A 19,153-nucleotide genomic window follows, 5' to 3' on the forward strand; every position below is an offset into this window, starting at 1 on the left:
TTGCATAGTTAGTATTAGTTAGCGCTGTTAGTACAGTTTGTATAGTTAGTATCACTGGAATAGTTAGCGTAGTTGGTATAGTTAATAGTTTATTTGCATAGTTAGTATTAGTTAGCACTGTTAGTACAGTTAGCATAGTTAGTATCATTGGAATAGTCAGTGTAGTTGGTATAGTTAATAGTTTATTAGCATAGTTAGTACAATTGGTATAGTTAGCATACTATGCATTTTTAGTATAGTTAGCATTGTTAGTTAGCATAGTTAGCATTGCTGGCTAGTGTAGTTTAGCAGTTCACCACCATGCAGGGCCTCACGGCCACCTCTACTGACAACGAGGCTCGTATTGAGAACTACGAGATCCTCCACACCATCGGCGAAGGTAGGTTCGCCAAGGTGAAGTTGGCCCGGCACATTCAGACCGGGACAGAGGTTGCCATCAAGGTCATTCAGAAACTGGATCTAAGCTCCTCTGGGTACTGGGAACTTTCCCAAGAAGTTGGGAACATGAAGGCTTTAGATCACCCAAATATCGTGAAACTCCTCGAGGTGATTAACACCGACAAGACATTGTGCCTTGTGATGGAGTACCTCTGTGGCGGAGACCTGTGCAGCTACCTGAAACACCACGGCTACATGACCGAGGAAGAGGCCCGAGCCCCGTTCCGGCAGGTGCTCTCCGCCCTGCAGCACTGTCACCAGAGGGGCATCGTACACCGGGACCTGAAGCCAGCGAACCTCCTGCTGGATGCCCACTTAAACGTGAAGGTCACCGACTTTGGCCTGAGCCGAAAGTGCAAGGAGGGCCAGAAGCTGCACACATTCTGTGGAAGTCCTACGTACTCTGCCCCAGAAATGTTCCAACAAAAGAGCTACTATGGCCCACCGGTGGACGTGTGGAGCTTGGGAGTCATCCTATACAAGATGGTGACCGGGTCCTGGCCCTTTTGGGGACTAAGCCTTTCAGATCTGCAGCAGAAAATCGTACGAGGGCGATACCACATCCCACTTAATCTCTCACCAGAAATCAGAAATCTGATCAAGAGAATGATCGTAGTCAACCCCAGCAAACGAAGCAACACAACCGAACTCCTGCACCACGTATGGGTGAACGTGGGCCGGGAGGAGCCACTCCGGCCAGCCTGTGACGAGAACCTGGGGGCGACAGTGCGGATAACCCTGGACTCGAGGTGGGAAGACATGGAGGAGTCAAGAAGAGGCAGCAAGAGCTCTGAGGGATCTGAGGTGGGGGACTGCACCATCACTGCCAGCACTGTGTGGAACTGCTCTTCAACTGGGCTCTATAGCAGCTACACTGAGTCTTCCTCCAGCTCAGAGGTGTCCACCCTGATACCCGAGTGGTTCTACGATGCAGGAAAGGTGCTGCAGCACCAAGATCAGGAGTCAGATCAGGAGACAAGCAAGTCTTTCACTCCCGCACCCTCTCCCCCACCCACAACAGAGGAGAGGACCGCCACCCCCAGTCCAGCCACTCCGTGTGGCCCTGGGGCCTCCTCCTCTAGCAGCAGCACCGGCAACAGGACTGAAGCCCAAGAGAGAAGCAACTGCCCCCCAGGGGTGGCCAACACCGGAAGCGCCTCCAGTGCTGGGCAGCCTGAGAGTGTGTCTCCAGCCACTCCCTCTGGCCACAGGCAGAAACAGAAGAAGGGACTGGCTCGGAGAATATGGAATTGCATCCTAACTCACCTCTGCTGCAGGCTGCCCAGCAAGAGAGATCAACCAAAGTTAAGCCCATATAAATAAAACCTGAGGGTAACCAAAGGAGGTCAGGTTGCCTCGCTCGCTCGGACCTGGTCCAGTGGGCAATGAGAGTGTTCTCTGCGCCCCGTAGGTGACCGAAGATGCTCAGCCTGCCGCGCTCCATGGGAGCCGGTCCAGTGGACAGTGAGACTGTTCTCTGTGTCCTGTAGGTGACCGAGGACACTCAGGCTGCCGCGCTCCGTGGGGCCCGGTCCAGTGGAGGGTGAGACTGTTCTCTGCGCCCCGTAGGTGACCGAGGACACTCAGGCTGCCGCGCTCCGTGGGGCCCAGTCCAGTGGAGGGTGAGACTGTTCTCTGTGCCCCGTAGGTGACTGAAGACGCTCAGGCTGCCGCGCTCCGTGGGGTCCGGTCCAGTGGACGATGAGACTGTTCTCTGCACGGGATTCAAATGCAGCACCTCCATGGCCATCAAAAGCCTCGTTTCACACACCCCCCCCGCCGCCCCCACCGCCCTTGGTTCTTCCAATTCTTGTGAATAAACGTGACTGTTAATAAACTCTGTTTTGCATCCTCCCTGCACAGAATTGGGGCTGGGCATTTCCCAGTTAGAGAAGCGGGTGGTCATGTAGGACTTGGAATGAATCAGAACAGCTAAATGGAGAAATGAATGGAGAGCATCAGCATGATGAGTCCCAACAGCGACAGCAGCTGCACTGCAGGGCAGACGTGCAGAGAGAGTGTGTTGCCTTCCAGCACTGACGTTCCCAAACACTGTCAGAAGGCCCGAGGGCAATGTGGTCCCTGCGGCCTGTGTTAATTACGACCTAGAGGCCCATGACAAGATAGCAAGGTCCCGTGAAGCAGCCAGAGGGCGCTGTGGTCAGGTCCCTGTGCAGCTGAGCTTCCTGCCTATCATGCAGGAGCCTGGCTCTCCCCTTCCCCCTGGGGGAGGGACTCCGATGCATGTTTTTGTTCTTGTTTTGTTGTGTTTTTTTTTTAATGTGGACCATTTTTAACGTCTTTATAGGGATCTCAGCTCCCCAAACAAGGAATCGATCCCACACCCACCCGTGTTGGAAGGTGAAGTCTTCGCCCCTGGACTGCCAGGGAAGCCCCTTTCTTAATTGTTTGCTGTGTGGGTGTGACCACAGGGACTGGATGGTGATCCTGGATGATTCCACCATCAAAACACAAGATGTGTCAGTTGTCACCTGGTTCCCTGGTTCAGCGAGCCCTTGAACACACACGTGACTGGAACAGGGTCTTCTTCCCAGAGGCCTGGCTTTGGGTCACGAGCTCTCGGAGGCATCACCTGCACATTCCATTGGCTCCTGTGTGCTGACCTGTCACGTGGCGACTGCAGAGTCCTTCACCACAGGACACAGAGCACTCGGTGCACGCGCCTGTGCACCCCCTAAGAGCAGAAACTACAGGAGGTGAGTAAGGACCAGCGCCAGAGACCCGCCTCCTCAGCCAGGCCTGGGCACTGGGGGGGACCCAGAGTGGGTGCTGGGCGGGTGCTCTGGGCCGGGGTAACCACCCCTTCCCAGCGCCCAGGACCCAGCTGGCCCTCATTCTCCTCAGGCCGCCCAAACAGTGGGGGTCAGGTCCCCCAGACTGTGTCCCATGCAAACTGCCACTGCCATGAGGGTCGGGGAGGGGAGGGTGCAGACAGTGGACAGTCTTGGCCAGGGCTCTGGAGCCCTGAAGGACCCACCCCCAGCCTGTGCCCTGGGCCCCCGGAGGAGATGGCGGGGATCCGCCTCTTACCTCACTCTCCACCTGATGACCACACTCCACCCACCCGTGACTGGAAAAAATGGTCCCCACTAACGGTGGCTCACTGACAGTTGCTCGCTTGGGGGAGGGGCCCACTGCAGTGCCGACCAATGGCTGAGCGGGGCCCTCTGCAGTGCCGACCAATGGCTGAGCGGGACAGGTAGAGTGGCATTAGTGGTCTCCCGGTAACCGTTGCCTGGTAGTGGGGTGAGGGGGTAACAGCTGGCAGCAAGGGCTGTGTGCTGAGGGCTGCACACTGCTGGCTCTAGTACAAAGACACATGAGTGACAGCTCTTACATCCTTGAAGACGGCGCTGTCCCATCTCTGTGATGGTTGTCTCTGCATGGTGATTCTGTTGCTTCTCTGAGTAAAAGAAAATCTGAGAATATGGCTGGGAGTTCTCTGTGCTGCTGCTCATTCCCAGAGAGACATGTGACAGCCCTGAAACAGCCATAATGTCAGGATCAATTTTTCCTTGGGAAGGCCCACCCTGTAGAGTCTGTCCTACCAGTCCTTACTAAACTGCGGTCGTTTTCTTCTTTGCTTCACGGGTGTGTGGTCAGAGTGCTCTGTGTCTTGTGGTGAAGGATTCTGCAGTCGCCAAGTGACAGGGCAGTGCACAAGAGGCAATGGAACTGTAGAAGTGACGCCTCCGAGGGAACGTGCCCCCAAAGACAGGTCTCCGGGAAGAAGACCCTGTTCCAGTCATGCGTGTGTTCAAGGGCTCGCTGAACCAGGGAACCAGGTGACGCTGACACATCTCGTGTTTTGATAGTAGAAGCATCCAGGATCACCATCCAGTCCCTGTGGTCACACCCACACAGCAAACAATTAAGAAAGGGGCTTCCCTGGCAGTCCAGGGGCGAAGACTTCACCTTCCAACGCGGGTGGGTGTGGGATCGATTCCTTGTTTGGGGAGCTGAGATCCCAATAAAGGCTTTACAAATGGTCCACATTAAAAACCAGTAAAACAAGAAAAACAAGAACAAAAACATACATCGCAGTCCCTCCCCCAGGGGGAAGGGGAGAGCCCGGCTCCTGCATGATAGGCAGGAAACTCAGCTGCACAGGGACCTGACCACAGCGCCCACTGGCTGCTTCACGGGACCTTGCTATCCTATTATGGGCCTCTCAGTCATAATTAACACAGGCCGCAGGGACCAACATTCCCCTCGGGGCTTCTGACAGTGTTCCGGAATGGCAGTGCAGGAAGGCAGTACACTGTATCTGCACTTGCCCTGCAGTGCAGCAACTGTCGCTGTTGGGACTCAATGTACTAATTCTCTTAGGTCGTTTTTCCATTTAGCTGTTCTGATTCACTCCAAGTCCTACATGACCACCCGCTTCTCTAACTGGAAAATGCCCAGCCCCAATTCTGTGCAGGGAGGATCCAAAAGAGTTTATTAACGATCACGTAAATAAACAGCGACTCTGGCCAGCCCGAGAAGGGAACCCAGGGGTGACAGTGGTGATGACTCTGGGCTCGACGTGGGACCACTAGCAGGACTCAAGAGCAGGCAGCGAGAGCTCTCAACTATGCAAGGTGGGGTCTGCGCCATCCCTGTCAGCACGGTGAGGCCCTGCTCTTCAGCGGAGCTCAGTAGCTGGGACGTTGAGCCTTCTGCAAGCCGTGAGGTGTCCACCCTGATTTCCAGGTGGGTCTACCATGAAGAAAAGGTGGTGCTGCATGAAAACTGGGAGTCAGGACAGATGACCAGCAAGCCTGCCAGTCCCCCACCCAGCCCGGAGGAGAGGACCGCCACCCCCAGCCCAGCCACTTAGTGTGGCCCTGGGGCCTCCTCCTCCACCAGCAGCACTGGCAGCACGACTGAAGCCCCAGAGGGAAGCAAATGCACCCTGGGTGTGGCCAACACTGGACGCTCCTCCCACGCTGGGCAGCCTGAGAGTGTGTCCTCAGCCACTCCCTCTGGCCACAGCCAGAAACAGAAGAAGGGGGTGGCTTCTAGAATCTGGAACTGCATCTTAACACACCTCTGCTGCAGGCTGCCCAGCAGGAAGCGTTCCAGCAGAGTGAAGCCTGTGAATAAACCCCATGGGTGACCGAAGGAGGTCAGGTTGCCGCGCTCTCTGGGGCTGGTCCACTGGATGATGGGAGTGTTCTCTACGCCCCACAGATGACTGAAGAAGCTCCGGCTGCCACGCTCCATGGGACCTGGTACAGGGAACGGTGAGTGTTCTCTGCATGGAATTCAAATCCAGCACCTCCACGGCCATCAGAAGCATTGCTTCACCCGCCCACCCCACTTTTTTCTTCCAGTGGCTCCTCCTGGCCCATGTTCACCAGTCGATGACTCATGAGGTCCGTTGCATCGCTGCTTTCACTGGAGTGACGGCAGTCTTTTGTAAACAGGTTTCCGATTGGTCTCTTAGGATTTGCTGCCGCAGGCCCAAAACCATCATCCCCCAAAGCGCAGAGAGCTGAGCACCATGGTGTACCAGCCAACTCCCAGGCTCCACACATCCACTGTAGGGCCACAGTAGCTCTCCCCCGGGAACATTTCTGGGGCAGTGTAAGCGAGGCTGCCACAGAATGTATCAAGCTTTCCTCCCTCCTCACCCGTGTTGCCCAGGCCGAAGTCACTAATGTTCAGATTCATGTGGGCATCCAGGAGGATTCCCTGGCTTCAGTAACCGGTGTATGATGCCCCTCTGGTGACAGTGCCGCAGGGTGGAGACCAGCTGCCAGAATGGGCCTCGGGCCTCTGCCTCTGTCATGCAGCTGTGGTCCTCCAAATGGTTTCACGTATGCCGCCCACAGAGGTACTCCATGACTAGGAAGAAATAAAATATATTGGATTACAGGTCGGCAATATAAAAAACATATTTACAATGTATTGTGTAATTGGAAACCAATTATATTGAAATAGTTACTGAAATAATTTTAAATGTGTGATATAGGGACTTCCCTGGTGGTGCAGTGATGAAGGATCTGCCTGCTAATTCAGGAGACATGGGTTCAGACCCTAGTCCAGAAAGATCCCACATGCCACTGAGCAGCTAAGCCCCTGGGCCACAACTAAGAGCCTGCGCTCTAGAGCCCATGAGCCACAACTCCTGAGCCCGAGTGCTGCAACTATGGAAGCCCGCAGCCCTGGACCCCATGCTCCACAACAACAGAAGTCACTGCAGTGAGACGCCCGTGCACTGAAATGAAGAGTAGCCCCTACTCACTGCAACTGAGCAGCAATGAAGACTCAATGCAGCCAAAAAAATACCCCAAATAAATAGCAAACCTTTGAAAAATAATAAAAAGCATGGACATGTCATATAGTAGTAGAGTTGCTTCTCTTTTAACACACTATAATAGGATGTACTGGTACGATTGATTTTGAAATGGTGGTGAATATAGTTGCGTGTTTTGAGATGCCTGCCGCAATGTTCATGCCATGTGAAAACAGCTATGATTTCTATGGTAACAAAATCACAGGTACTGCTAATACTACTATATGTTGGGACCTACATGTTTATCTGTTAGAGCTTCGTGACAATGAAGAGGTAATCCTTTTCCCATCCAAGTCCATGGTTCCCTTGGGGCTCAGATCAGTATCTGAGTGCAGTATCCTGGCAGCAGCTTGAACATCTTGAGTGACAGAGCACTCAGTATCTTCAAGGTGTCCACTTCCAGGTTCAGTCTCCTGAAATCAGTATGAACTTTAGGGCCAGATAAATCTAGAATCAACCCCAGATTTATTGGCATATTAGTTACATGGCATTACCAATTTAACCCTGTGGATGTTGGTTTCTTCTTTACAAGAATAGCAACAAGGGCTTCCCTGGTGGGCCAGTGCTTAAGATTTTAGCCTTCCACTGCAGGGGGCACAGGTTCTATCCCTGGTCAGGGAAGTTCTGCATGCTGTGTGAACACTCCTCCCCTTGGGGGGCCTGGAGCTCCAGGTTTGGTCTCCGGCCACTTGAGTCTGATGACAGGTCGGTTCAGCTTCTCAGATGCTCAGTCACCACTTGTAAAATGGAAAATGTCTTGAGCAGAGATGATGATACCAAAGGTGGTGCCAAGTATTGTACTCACCTTTCTGGGTTTCCTTTGTGTCTGGGATATTGGCCCTGCAAATCCTCACTACTGTGGTCATTCTCTGATGCCTTCAAATGTATTAAACAGTATTTTATGCAGCACTTTTACTTATTCTCACTGGGAGGATTCATCTGAAACAAGCCATTCTTCCCTAGCCAGAAGCAAAACTCCCTGGAAGCCTTTTCTGTGCTCACCTCATCCCATCACTGTAACCCTGCCCCCCCACCCCCCCCACCACACACACATCTCATGTCTGGAATTTTTCACCAGTTTATAATGCTACGTTTTTTTTTTTACTGTTTTATAATTAAATACATTCCTTTGTCAGTCAACCCTTATTTAGATTTACTAATAAGCTTTACTGATTTATTTCACCATTACTGCTTCTTGCACCTCACTACTTTGCTGTGCATTTGTATTAGTTCTTTTTCAGTATATCCTCTAGTAGTTGTTTTTTCCTAGTGAGAGTCTCTGAGTGGTAAAGTGTCTGTCTTTTTGTGTCTAAGAAAAACTTTATCTCACTGATTACTGATTGATAATTTGATCATAAATTGTTTATAAGTTGACAATTGATTATTGATTAGCAGTGAATAATTTGGTTGTAGAATTCTAGATGTAAAACCTATTGTCCCTCATCACTTTGAATGCTTTTGTTTTCTTGCATCCATTATTGCCTACGAGAAACCTGATGCCATTCTGATTCTCACTCCTTTATAGAGAATCACTTTTCTCTTTATGATAACTTGCAGAATTTCTCTTTATCCTTGTTGTGTTTTTTACAGTGTCTGTTCAGAACTTGATGAATATTTTTAGACTGAGAACTTCTGTCTTCCTTAAGGTCTAGGAAACTGTCAGCAATTATGTAATCAAGTATAGAGCCTCTTCGTTATTTTTTCTATTCTTTCAAGAAATTTGTTAATTTTTTATTTATTGGCTGCATCGGGTCTTTGTTGCTGTGCGCAGGCTTTCTGTAGTTGTGGAGAGCAGAGGCTACTGTTCATTGCAGTGCACTGGCTTCTTATTGCGGTGGCTTCTCTGCTTGTGGAGCATGGGCTCTAGGCGCACGGGCTTCAATAGTTGTGGCAGATGGGCTTAGTTGCTCCGTGGCATGTGGGATTTTCCCAGTCCAGGGATAAAACCCGTGTCACTTGTATTGGCAGGCAGATTCTTAACCACTGTGCCAGCGGAGAAGCCCTCTGTTCTTTCTCTTGAATTCCATGTGATGCTGGCACTTCTGGATCTATCCCCCCCAAGTTTAACCTTTGTTTTCCCTCTCTTTTTCTCTTTGTGTTGCGTTCTGAGACTTTTCCTCAATTCACTGATTTGTTCAATCAGGATGGAAGGAAAAAAAAGTAGGGAGAGGACAATGCTGCCCAAGTAAAATAACCTGAAAGTAAACTTACCTCTGTCTATAACTGCCTGCTCACATTCAGCATTGCCCCTCCTCTATTTTAATTAGATACTGGAAGGCTCATATGCAAATGCCATGGCTTTGTGTACATTTGAGTTTCTGTAGTTGTGCTTTCAGAGGGATTTTTCAGAAGGGTCTGCTTAAAGATGCTTAAAGATGTTGTTACCATAAATTTGGGTCCCAATTACGTGCCATGGTGTAAGCAAACCCAGATTGTCTCCGTTCCTGTTCTCATGGAAATTAAATTCAAAAGTATCAGAAAGAAAGAAAAGTGAAACAAATAAACAAAAAATGCCCGCCTACATGTTTGTGAACTCATTCCCAGGCATGAAATTACCTGGGAAAATGACTCCAGGGAGATTGTTTGAAGACCTTCTGAGATCCTGTTGATGACAAATCTAATTGAAATGCTATCACATAATAATATTCTGGGAAACTTCATGTACCAGAGTTTGTAGTGATCGACATGCTTGTCTACGTAGGTGACTTGGGTTCCCCTCATACTGAAAGGTGTGGAAGGCACTAGCTCATTGTATGCAAATATGTGATCACAGTTCTCTCCATCCAGACCAGGTACACTGGGGCCAGGGACAGCATGATCCAGTTCTTCTTTTACCAGCCAATCAGTCATCAGTGGAGACAAACTGACTTCTTTCCCTGCACTGTGACGTGTGGAGGAGGTGAGGCACAGACTGTTGATGAATATTTAGAGCTCAGAGTTAGAAAGGACGCATTTGCCTGTTTGCAGCTGGCTTTAAAATTAGTGTGGTGAATAGAGATGTGTAACCACACGGCACCTAACTCAGCGGCCTGGAATGCAGTGGTGATAATGAACGTGCACGTGCTTTCTTCTTGAAGACAGGTGACAGCTGGATGTGGAGAACACCCTCTACTTTGAGCAGAGAGCTGGAAACATGTTTGTATGTCTCTCATGCACCCCAAGATAAAAGCAGAAAGATAGGGGGCTTTGTAATTCTTACCCATCAGAAAAACAAATCTCTCTTTAATTTATTCCCTAGCTCTCGCACGCAGTTAGACGTTCTCATTTGGGTACCTAAGTTAAAAGAGAAGCTTTCCATTCTGGGAGGGACATTTATATAATGGGACTCAGCTTCGTTCAGTTGGTTCAATTCTTGGGAGGAGGATAGATGGTTCTGATATCTGGGTGCGCAAGGAGAGACACGATCAGTCCTGCCGGAACCTTCAGTATAAGCACCTGGCCGTGAGACACCATCAGTAGAAGCACCTGGCTGTGAGACCATCCACCAAAGGTAGCGTTGGCTGTTAGGACAGAAAGAACACTTTGGTTCCTTTTGGGGCGTCCCCCAACATCCCACCAGTTTTTGAACACCGGGAGAATTTCAGTACATTTGTTCATAATGTAGGAAGGCGATCTGCCTCATTTCTTTCCCTTTACAGACATTCACCAATTATCTTTTATGTCAAATTATTATGCAATACATTATCTTCTCTGCATACCAGTAAATATATATCTTAGCAATTGCTGTATGCTATATTAGATTATAGCAATATATTCACCATATGCATTGTCTTAAAAATTTGTCCCTTGTATAGCATTTTAGGTGCTCACAGCTTAAAAAACTGAAGGAACACTGTTCCTGATCTCGCTACTGGACTGACCTATATAGATCATAGTATACTGATAACATACACTTTACTTACCCATGAAACTGATGAGAGTGATATTTAAAGAAAAAGTATGTATTCAGTTATTACCTATTTAAAGGATAAATCATTATTTTTATTGTGGATGGCATCACTCTTACAAAAGGGTTTTATATTAGGACATATGCATTCAGTTATATCACATAACAGTATCTCATATGGTTGCTGTGAAAATTAAATGACTTATTATGTATTTGAAGTGCTTACAACAGTTTATGGTACAGAGTAAGTACTTCAAAAGTTGTCAGCCCTCCCTCTGTTTGTGCAGATGTGGAACCCGTGGATGCACAGGGCTGACAGCATTTTGTACAAGGGACGTGACCATGCATGGAGTGTGGTATCCCTGGGGAGGTCCTGGACCCTGTCCCCTGCAGATACTGAGAAACCACCGTATTATTATTTTCCCCTTGTGGGTTTGCTGCTCTCAGCCCTTCCTCATTGACGGCTTCAAGTTTGACACGCGAATCTACATCCTGATCACATCCTGTGACCCTCTTCGGATCTTCACGTATGAGGAGGGCCTGGCCCGCTTTGCCACCATGCCCTACGTGGGGCCCAGGCACAACCACCTGTAGGAGGCCAGCTGGGGGACTTCCCTGGAGGTCAAGTGGTGAAGACTTTGCCTTCCAATGCAGGGGGTGCGCGTTCAATCCCTGGTCAAGGACCTGAGATCCCACATGCCTCATGGTCAAAAAACCAAAATATAAAAGAGAAGCAATATTGTAACAAGTTCAATAAAGATTATAAAAAACGGTCCACATGAAAACAATCTTAACAAACAACATCCTTAAAAAAAAAAAAAACGAGGGCAGCCAGCAACCCTACGGTGCAGGGCAGCACCCTCTTCCACTGCCACGAGTACTGAGGTTCTGTGGAGAAACCGGGTACAGGGGCTTGTCATGCAGCTAGCTTGTCACCCATGAACAAGGAGTGAAACCTGGAGTGCCTGGGCACCTGGCTAGGAGGAGTAGGAGGAGAGCACGTGGTGGGGGCGGGGTGGGGGGTTGACTGCAGAAAAGCCACACCTGCAGGAAGGACACCCCCCCTCCCTGGGAGCCACAGAACAGTCCTCCCTGAAGAGGGAGAGGAGATGAGTCACCCTGGGGAGGGGTGGGTCATCAAAAGGCAACGCAGGGCTGGAGGGAAGAACTATGTGGAAGCAGCCAGAGGCCACAGGGCCACTCTCTTCCCAGGATGACGTCTGCATGCACCTGACCAACTATGCTACCAACAGACACAGTGAGCATATTGTCCGGGAGGATGCTGTGGGCAGTGAAAGGTATGCTCTACTCTGCTTTCTCCTCTTTCTCTGCCCTTTAGCCCCACGGTCTCAGCAGCCCATGAAACTGAGCTGGCCCTTGGGAGGTTGAGCTGGCTTAACCTTTACAGAATCCTGTCCTGTGCCTGACTACCAAGTGCAGCCCCAAACCCCACCCTATAATTAAGCCCTGCTCCAAGCTGGTAGCAACCCCTTAAAGAGCAAGGAACCTAGGCATGGAATTAGGGTTAGTGTTAGCGAGCCTCCTGCCTGCAGCCCGGCTCCGCTGGTCTTCCTTTGACCCCTGGGCCTCACAGGAAGCTGTCAACACTCAATGCCTGGCTGCGAGAGCACAGCTACGACCCCCGAGAGCTGAGGGGAGACATCGAGGACATCATCATCAAAACCAGCATCTCGGCACATTCTGTTCTTCGCCACAACTGCCGAACCTGTTTTCCCTAATATCTGAGTGGAGGTACATGTGCCTGATTGGAGATCCTTGGTTTTGACATCTTGCTGGACCACACACTGAAGCCCTGGCTGCTGGAGGTGAGGATCATCTCCCAGGCTTTGCAAAACCAAGGTCTGCCCCTGAACAGGACACCTGGGATAGGAGTGTACTCAGCTGGTGGAACATGGAATGGGGGACGCACAGGCCGTAGGATGGATAGGATGTAGCAGAAGGTGTAAGACATCGGCACTTCTGACCTGCTAAGTCCAATCTTGGTGGTCTCTGGCCTCCACCATAGGAACCCAGACCTTGGATCCCAAACATTCCTCGTGTAAGCCTTGCCTGTAAGGACACTATAGCTATAGAGTCAGGCTGTCTGATTTGCTCTCACCAGCCTGTACACTGGAGGGATCTCTGTGGCAGAGTCCTGTGGCCTTGGAAGTGAGAACATTCAGCTTCTTTGGCTAAAGCCACTGGAGGGGGATGTCTCTCCTAGACCCTCCAGCTGGGCCTGCAAGAATCATGACCTGCTCAGGTGGTCTAGGAAGGGGATGGATAATGCCTTCTCCCGGCACGTAAACCACTCTCCGAGCTTCACCACTGACTCATGCCTTGATCGAGAAGTGAAGGATGCACTTCTCCGTGATACCATGACCCTTGTCAACCTCCGGGGCTGTGACAGAAGAAAGGTGATAGAAGAGGACAAGCGGTGAGTGAAGGAACGGCTTTTCCAGTGCCACCAAGAGCCATGAGAAACCAGGTGCCCCAGGTGTTTGATGTGTGCTTAGTTGTGTAACTTATCTTCGTTTATTATTACTTGCCTGTGAGTAAGAGTCCTTCTCTAGATGGAGAAGGCAGTCTGGGGCTGAGTAGCTATTAAAAACAATGTTTTGCATCGATAATACACCACATATCATAGATAAGTGATGTATTATGTATGCAAATTCAAAAGACACAGTGAATAGTCTCTCTCCTACCCTCCTCCTCCAGCTACTCAGTTTTCTTCCCTGGAACCGATCAGTGTTCCCTAGGTCATGTGTACACGTTCACAAAACTTTAACGCACATATATACATGTATTTATATAAATTGTTTTTCTCCTTTTACCCAGACAATAGCATAACTTTCACACTCTCTGTACCCTACTTACCACTGTATTTTAGAACTATTTCGTATTAGCACATAAGGAACTTTATGGGGTTTGTTCTGGTTTTTTTTTTTCCCTTCTGTTTTTATTTTTTTTCCCTTTTTTTTTTGTTTATTATTTTTTTGGGGGTACACCAAGTTCAATCATCTGTTTTTTTTTTTTTTTTTTTTTTTTTGCCCACGGGCTTAGTTGCTCCGCGGCATGTGGGATCTTCCTGGAGCTGGGATCGAACCCGTGACCGCTGCATTGGCAGGTGGATTCTTAACCACTGCACCACCTAGGAAGCCCTAATCATCTGTTTTTATACACATATCCCTGTATTCCCTCCCTTCCTTGACTCCCCCCCCCCCACCTCGAGTCCCCCCCACCCTCCGGGTCCAAGTCCTCTAAGGCATCTCCCATCCTCGAGTTGAACTCCCTTTGTTATACAACAACTTCCCACTGACTATCTATTTTACAGTTGGTAGTATATATATGTCTGTGCTACTCTCTCGCTTCGTCTCAGCTTCCCCTTCATCCCCCGCCCCCTCCCAAAACTCGAGTTCTCCAGTCCATTCTCTGTATCTGCGTCCTTGTTCTTGTCACTGAGTTCATCAGTACCATTTTTAGATTCCATATATGTGAGTTAGCATACAATATTTGTCTTTCTCTTTCTGACTTACTTCACTCTGTATGACCGATTGTAGTTCTATCCACCTCATTACATATAGCTCCATCTCATCCCTTTTTAGAGCTGAGTAATATTCCATTGTGTATATATGCCACATCTTCTGTATCCATTCATTTGTTGATGGGCATTTAGGTTGCTTCCATGTCCTGGCTATTGTAAATAGTGCTGCAATAAACATGATGGTACAAGTTTCTTTTGGGATTATGGTTTTCTTTGGGTATATGCCCAGGAGTGGGATTACTGGATCATATGGTAGTTCTATGTGTAGTTTTTTAAGGAACCTCCAAATTGTTTTCCATAGTGGCTGTACCAACTTACATTCCCACCAACAGTGCAGGAGAGTTCCCTTTTCTCCACACCCTCTCCAACATTTGTTGTTTCCAGATTTTGTGATGATGGCCATTCTGATCGGTGTGAGGTGATACCTCATTGTGGTTTTGACTTGCATTTCTCTGATGATGAGTGATGTTGAGCATCTTTTCATGTGTTTGTTGGCCATGTGTATGTCTTCTTTGAAGAAATGTCTCTTTAGGTCTTCTGCCCATTTGTGGATTGGGTTATTTGCTTTTTTGGTATGAAGCTGCATGAGCTGCTTGTATATTTTGGAGGTTAATCCTTTGTCCATTGTTTCATAGGCAATTATTTTTTCCCATTCTGAGGGTTGCCTTTTAGTCTTGTTTGTGGTTTCTTTCGCTGTGCAAAAGCTTTTAAGTTTCATGAGGTCCCATTTGTTTATTCTTGATTTTATTTCCATGATTCTAGGAGGTGGGTCAAAAAGGATGTTGCTTTGACGTATGTCATAGAGTGTTCTGCCTATGTTTTCCTCTAGGAGTTTTATAGTGTCTGGCCTTACATGTAGGTCTTTCATCCATTTGGAGTTTATTCTTGTGTATGGTGTTAGGAAGTGTTCTAATTTCATTCTTTGACATATTGCTGTCCAGTTTTCCCAGCACCACTTATTGAAGAGGCTGTCCTTTTTCCATTGTATACTCGTGCCTCCTTTGTCAAAGATAAGGTGCCCATATGTGTTTGGGCTTACTTCTGAGTTCTCTATTCTATTCCATTGATCTTCCTTTCTATTTTTGTGCCAGTACCATACTGCCTTGATCACTATGGCCTTGTAGTATAGTTTGAAGTCAGGAAGCCTGATTCCACCAACTCCATTTTTCCTTCTCAAGATTGCTTTGGCTAGTCAGGGTCTTTTGTGTTTCCATACAAATCGTAAGATTTCTTGCTCTAGTTCTGTGAAAAATGCCATTGGTAATTTGATCGGGATTGCATTGAATCTGTAAATTGCTTTGTCATTTTCACAATGTTGATTCTTCCACTCCAGGAACATGGTATGTCCCTCCATCTGTTTGTGTCATCTTTGATTTCTTTCATCAATGTCTTAAAGTTTTCTGCATACAGATCTTTTGCCTCCTTAGGCAGATTTATTCCTAGGTATTTTATTCTTTTGGTTGCAATGGTGAATGGGAGAGTTTCCTTAATTTCTCTTTCTGCTCTTCCGTTGTTAGTGTATAGGAATGCAAGAGATTTCTGTGCATTCATTTTGTACCCTGCTACTTTACTAAACTCATCAATTAGTGCTAGCAGTTTTCTGGTAGAGTCTTTAGGGTTTTCTATATATAATATCATGTCATCTGCAAAGAGTGACAATTTTACTTCTTCTTTTCCAATTTGTATTCCTTTTATTTCTTTTTCTTCTCTGATTGCTGTGGCTAACACTTCCAAAACTATGTTGAATAATAATGGTGAGAGTGGACACCCCTGTCTTGTTCCTGTCCTTAGAGGGAATTCTTCCAGTTTTTCCCCATTTAGAATGATGTTGACTTTTGGTTTTTCATATATGGCTTTTATTATGTTGAGGTAATTTCCTTTTATGCCCATTTTCTGGAGAGCTTTTATCATAAATGGATGTTGAACTTTGTCAAAAGCTTTTTCTGCATCTATTGAGATGATCGTATGGTTTTTATCCTTCAATTTGTTGACATGATGTATCACATTGATTGATTTGCGTATATTGAAGAACCCTGCATCCCAGGGATAAACCCCACTTGATCATGGTGTATGATTTTTTTCATGTGCTGTTGCAGTCTGTTAGCTAGTATTTTGTTGAGGATTTTTGCATCTATATTCATCAGTGATATCGGTCTGTAGTTTTCTTTTTGTGTGACATCTTTGCCTGGTTTTGGTATCAGGGTGATGGTAGCCTCATAGAATGAGTTTGGGAGTGTTCTGCCTTCTGCAATATTTTGGAAGAGTTTGAGAAGGATAGGTGTTAGCTCTTCTCGAAATGTTTGATAGAATTCGCCCGTGAACCCATCTGGCCCTGGGCTTTTGTGTGTTGGGAGATTTTTAATCACTGCCTCAATTTCCGTACTTGTGATTGGTCTGTTCATGGTTTCTATTTCTTCCTGGTTCAGTCTTGGAAGATTGTATTTTTCTAAGAATGTATCCATTTCTTCCAGGTTATCCAATTTATTGGCATATAGTTGCTTGTAGTAGTTGTTCCAATAAAGCTCCTCTAGAAACCATTTCCTGTGAAAGTTTATAATCACAAAACAGTTTAGTCATTCAGTAATAGGGCGTCATCATTTACCCACTGTTTCCATTGTAAGAAGGGTTACAAACATAGTAATGTGTTGCTGATACTAAAGTATAATTTGATAATGACAATAAAAATGAACTTGAGGGGCTTCCTAGGTGGTGCAGTGGTTAAGAATCCATGTGCCAATGCAGGGGACACAGGTTTGAGCCCTGCCCCAGGAAGATACCACATGCCGCGGAGCAACCAAGCCAGTGTGCCACAACTATTGAGCCTGTGCTTTAGAGCCGGTGAGCCACAACTATTGAGTCCATGTGCTGCAACTACTGAAGCCCATGCGCCTAGAGCCCATTCTCCGCAGCAAGAGAGGCCACAGCAATGAGAAGCCCGCGCACCGCAACAAAGAGTAGCTCCCGCGCACCGCAACTAGAGAAAGCCAGTGTGCAGCAATGAAGACCCAACGCAGCCAGCCAGCCAATCAGTCAATCAATAAAATAAAAATGAGCTTGAATAGAGTGAGGATTATTCCTGTAATAGCATCACTCTTCACCACTTAGATTGTGATATGCAGGCCAGTGTGTGTGTGAGTTTTGCCATGACATCCTGAGGACCTGGCGCACAGTAGGCACTCAAATGTCTGTGTGAATGAAGGTGAAGTGTGACTGTAAATACCCCAGGTACTCCCACGAGACTGGACTGTGCACATGACCATTAGGAATCATGTCTTTCAATGGGGAAAAAAGGTTGAAAACTACTGGACTTACTAAACAAAAGTACAATCATAGAACCAGTAGGATACTAGGCAGCCATTTAAAAATGTTGTATGGTCCCATTTTCCTCTAAAATAAAGAAGGAAGGAAAGGAAGGAATAAAGAACAAGGTAATGTGTGGCAAAACCAGGGTTCAAACTCAGTAAGGCCTGCCCTAGAGTTCATCCTCATAGCCAATATGCCAGCTTAATGGTAAGATTAGAGGTTTTTATCTTCTTTTTGCTCTTGTAAATTTTCTGTAATTAACTACTGTATAGAGTAGTAGTTAAATACTACTCCGTAATCAGAAACCTAAAAGATTATAACTTGGAGTGCTAGTTTACAAGAGGAAGCCATTGCACTTAGGATGAAAACCATATTTCTGAAAGCCAAGCCTGTTTTCATGGCTACACACAGGTGGGACTGGCCAGGTGGGCAGGTCCTGAAAGGCCATGAAGCTGGCAGGAGGCTCTCAAAGCCTCAGCCAGCCTTCCTCTCCCTACTGAACGTTCTCTCAGTCCTTCCTTGACTCACCCTGAGTTTAGTTTCCACAGGCAAGAACAAAATGAGTCCATCCATGCAGCAATGCTGGTCCAGGACCGCTATGAGGACTCCCACCTGGGGGGACACCGGCACATCTACCCTGGGCCTGACACCGAGAAGTACGCGCCCTTCTTCAAGCACAATGTGTCCCTCTTCCGGGAGACTGCTGCCTCCAAGGCCAGAAAGGAGTGTGCCAGGTACTTAGCCCTACATCTCCTCTGTCCCCCTATGTAGGGGCAAAGCCTGAAGCTGACCTGCTCCTCAACAGAGTGCAGAGGAAGCCAGACACTCCAGGAAAGAGGAAGGGAGTTATAAATTCTATCAGACTCTTTCTTAAACAATTTTTTTTAAATTTACTTTTTACTGAAGTATAGTTGAATTACAAAGCTGAGATTCCCTCCCACCTGTTTTGTTTGTTTTTTGGCTGCAGCATGCGGCTTGTGGGACCTTCCCCGACCAGGGATTGACGCCAGGCCTGCGGCAGTGAAAGCACTAAGTCCTAACCCCTGACCACCAGGGAATTCCCTCTATCAGACTCCTAATGATTCTTTTAGTAGGTTTCCCCATCTTCCCATGCCTTCCTCTCCCATCAGTCCCCAAACAGATCAATTTCCTGCTCTTCCCCCATCCCCATTTTCCCGCACCCCCTTTCTCCTGAATACAATTTCTCCGGTATCTGAAGCCGCTGTGTCTTGTCAGGCAGAAACTAGAAGAGATGCGCCTAAGCAGCAACAGCAGGAGACCTCAGGCAATAAGAGGCAAAAGGAAACCAAGGACCAGAACCAGGGTGTATCAGCAGGGGAGAAGAGCCAATCCAGGGCCCGGCTCCATGGCCTTTCCACCCACATGGCTTACAGGAACCGGAAGCAGGAGAAAGAGGTGTCAGGGGTTTTGCAGCTCTTGCTTTTCTGCAGGAAAGCGGGTTGGGACTCCTAGAGAAGGGAGTCTGTGCTGTCCCCTCCTTCTCTTGTGTGAGAGATGAGCTCCTCCTCAGTAGATGGAACCTGACCCTTTGGAACAGGAGGTGAGAAAGCGGATAGCAAAGGGAACCTTCCACCACGCTCAGGGAAGGGACGGAGGGAGAGTGGGCAGGCGTCTTGCAGCCATCCTCGTTGATGGCTGGGGACTCATCCTTGGAGAT

The 19,153-nt window shown here is 47.9% G+C and overlaps 1 pseudogene; it reads left to right on the forward strand.

The window, feature by feature from the left end:
- Window positions 1–300: 300 nt before the first annotated feature.
- LOC130844520 (uncharacterized) overlaps window positions 301–19,153 on the forward strand; it is a 28,139-nt pseudogene continuing 9,286 nt past the window's right edge.

The sequence above is a fragment of the Hippopotamus amphibius genome, chromosome 2, assembly GCF_030028045.1.
Source record: "Hippopotamus amphibius kiboko isolate mHipAmp2 chromosome 2, mHipAmp2.hap2, whole genome shotgun sequence".
Classification (NCBI taxonomy): Eukaryota; Metazoa; Chordata; class Mammalia; order Artiodactyla; family Hippopotamidae; genus Hippopotamus; species Hippopotamus amphibius.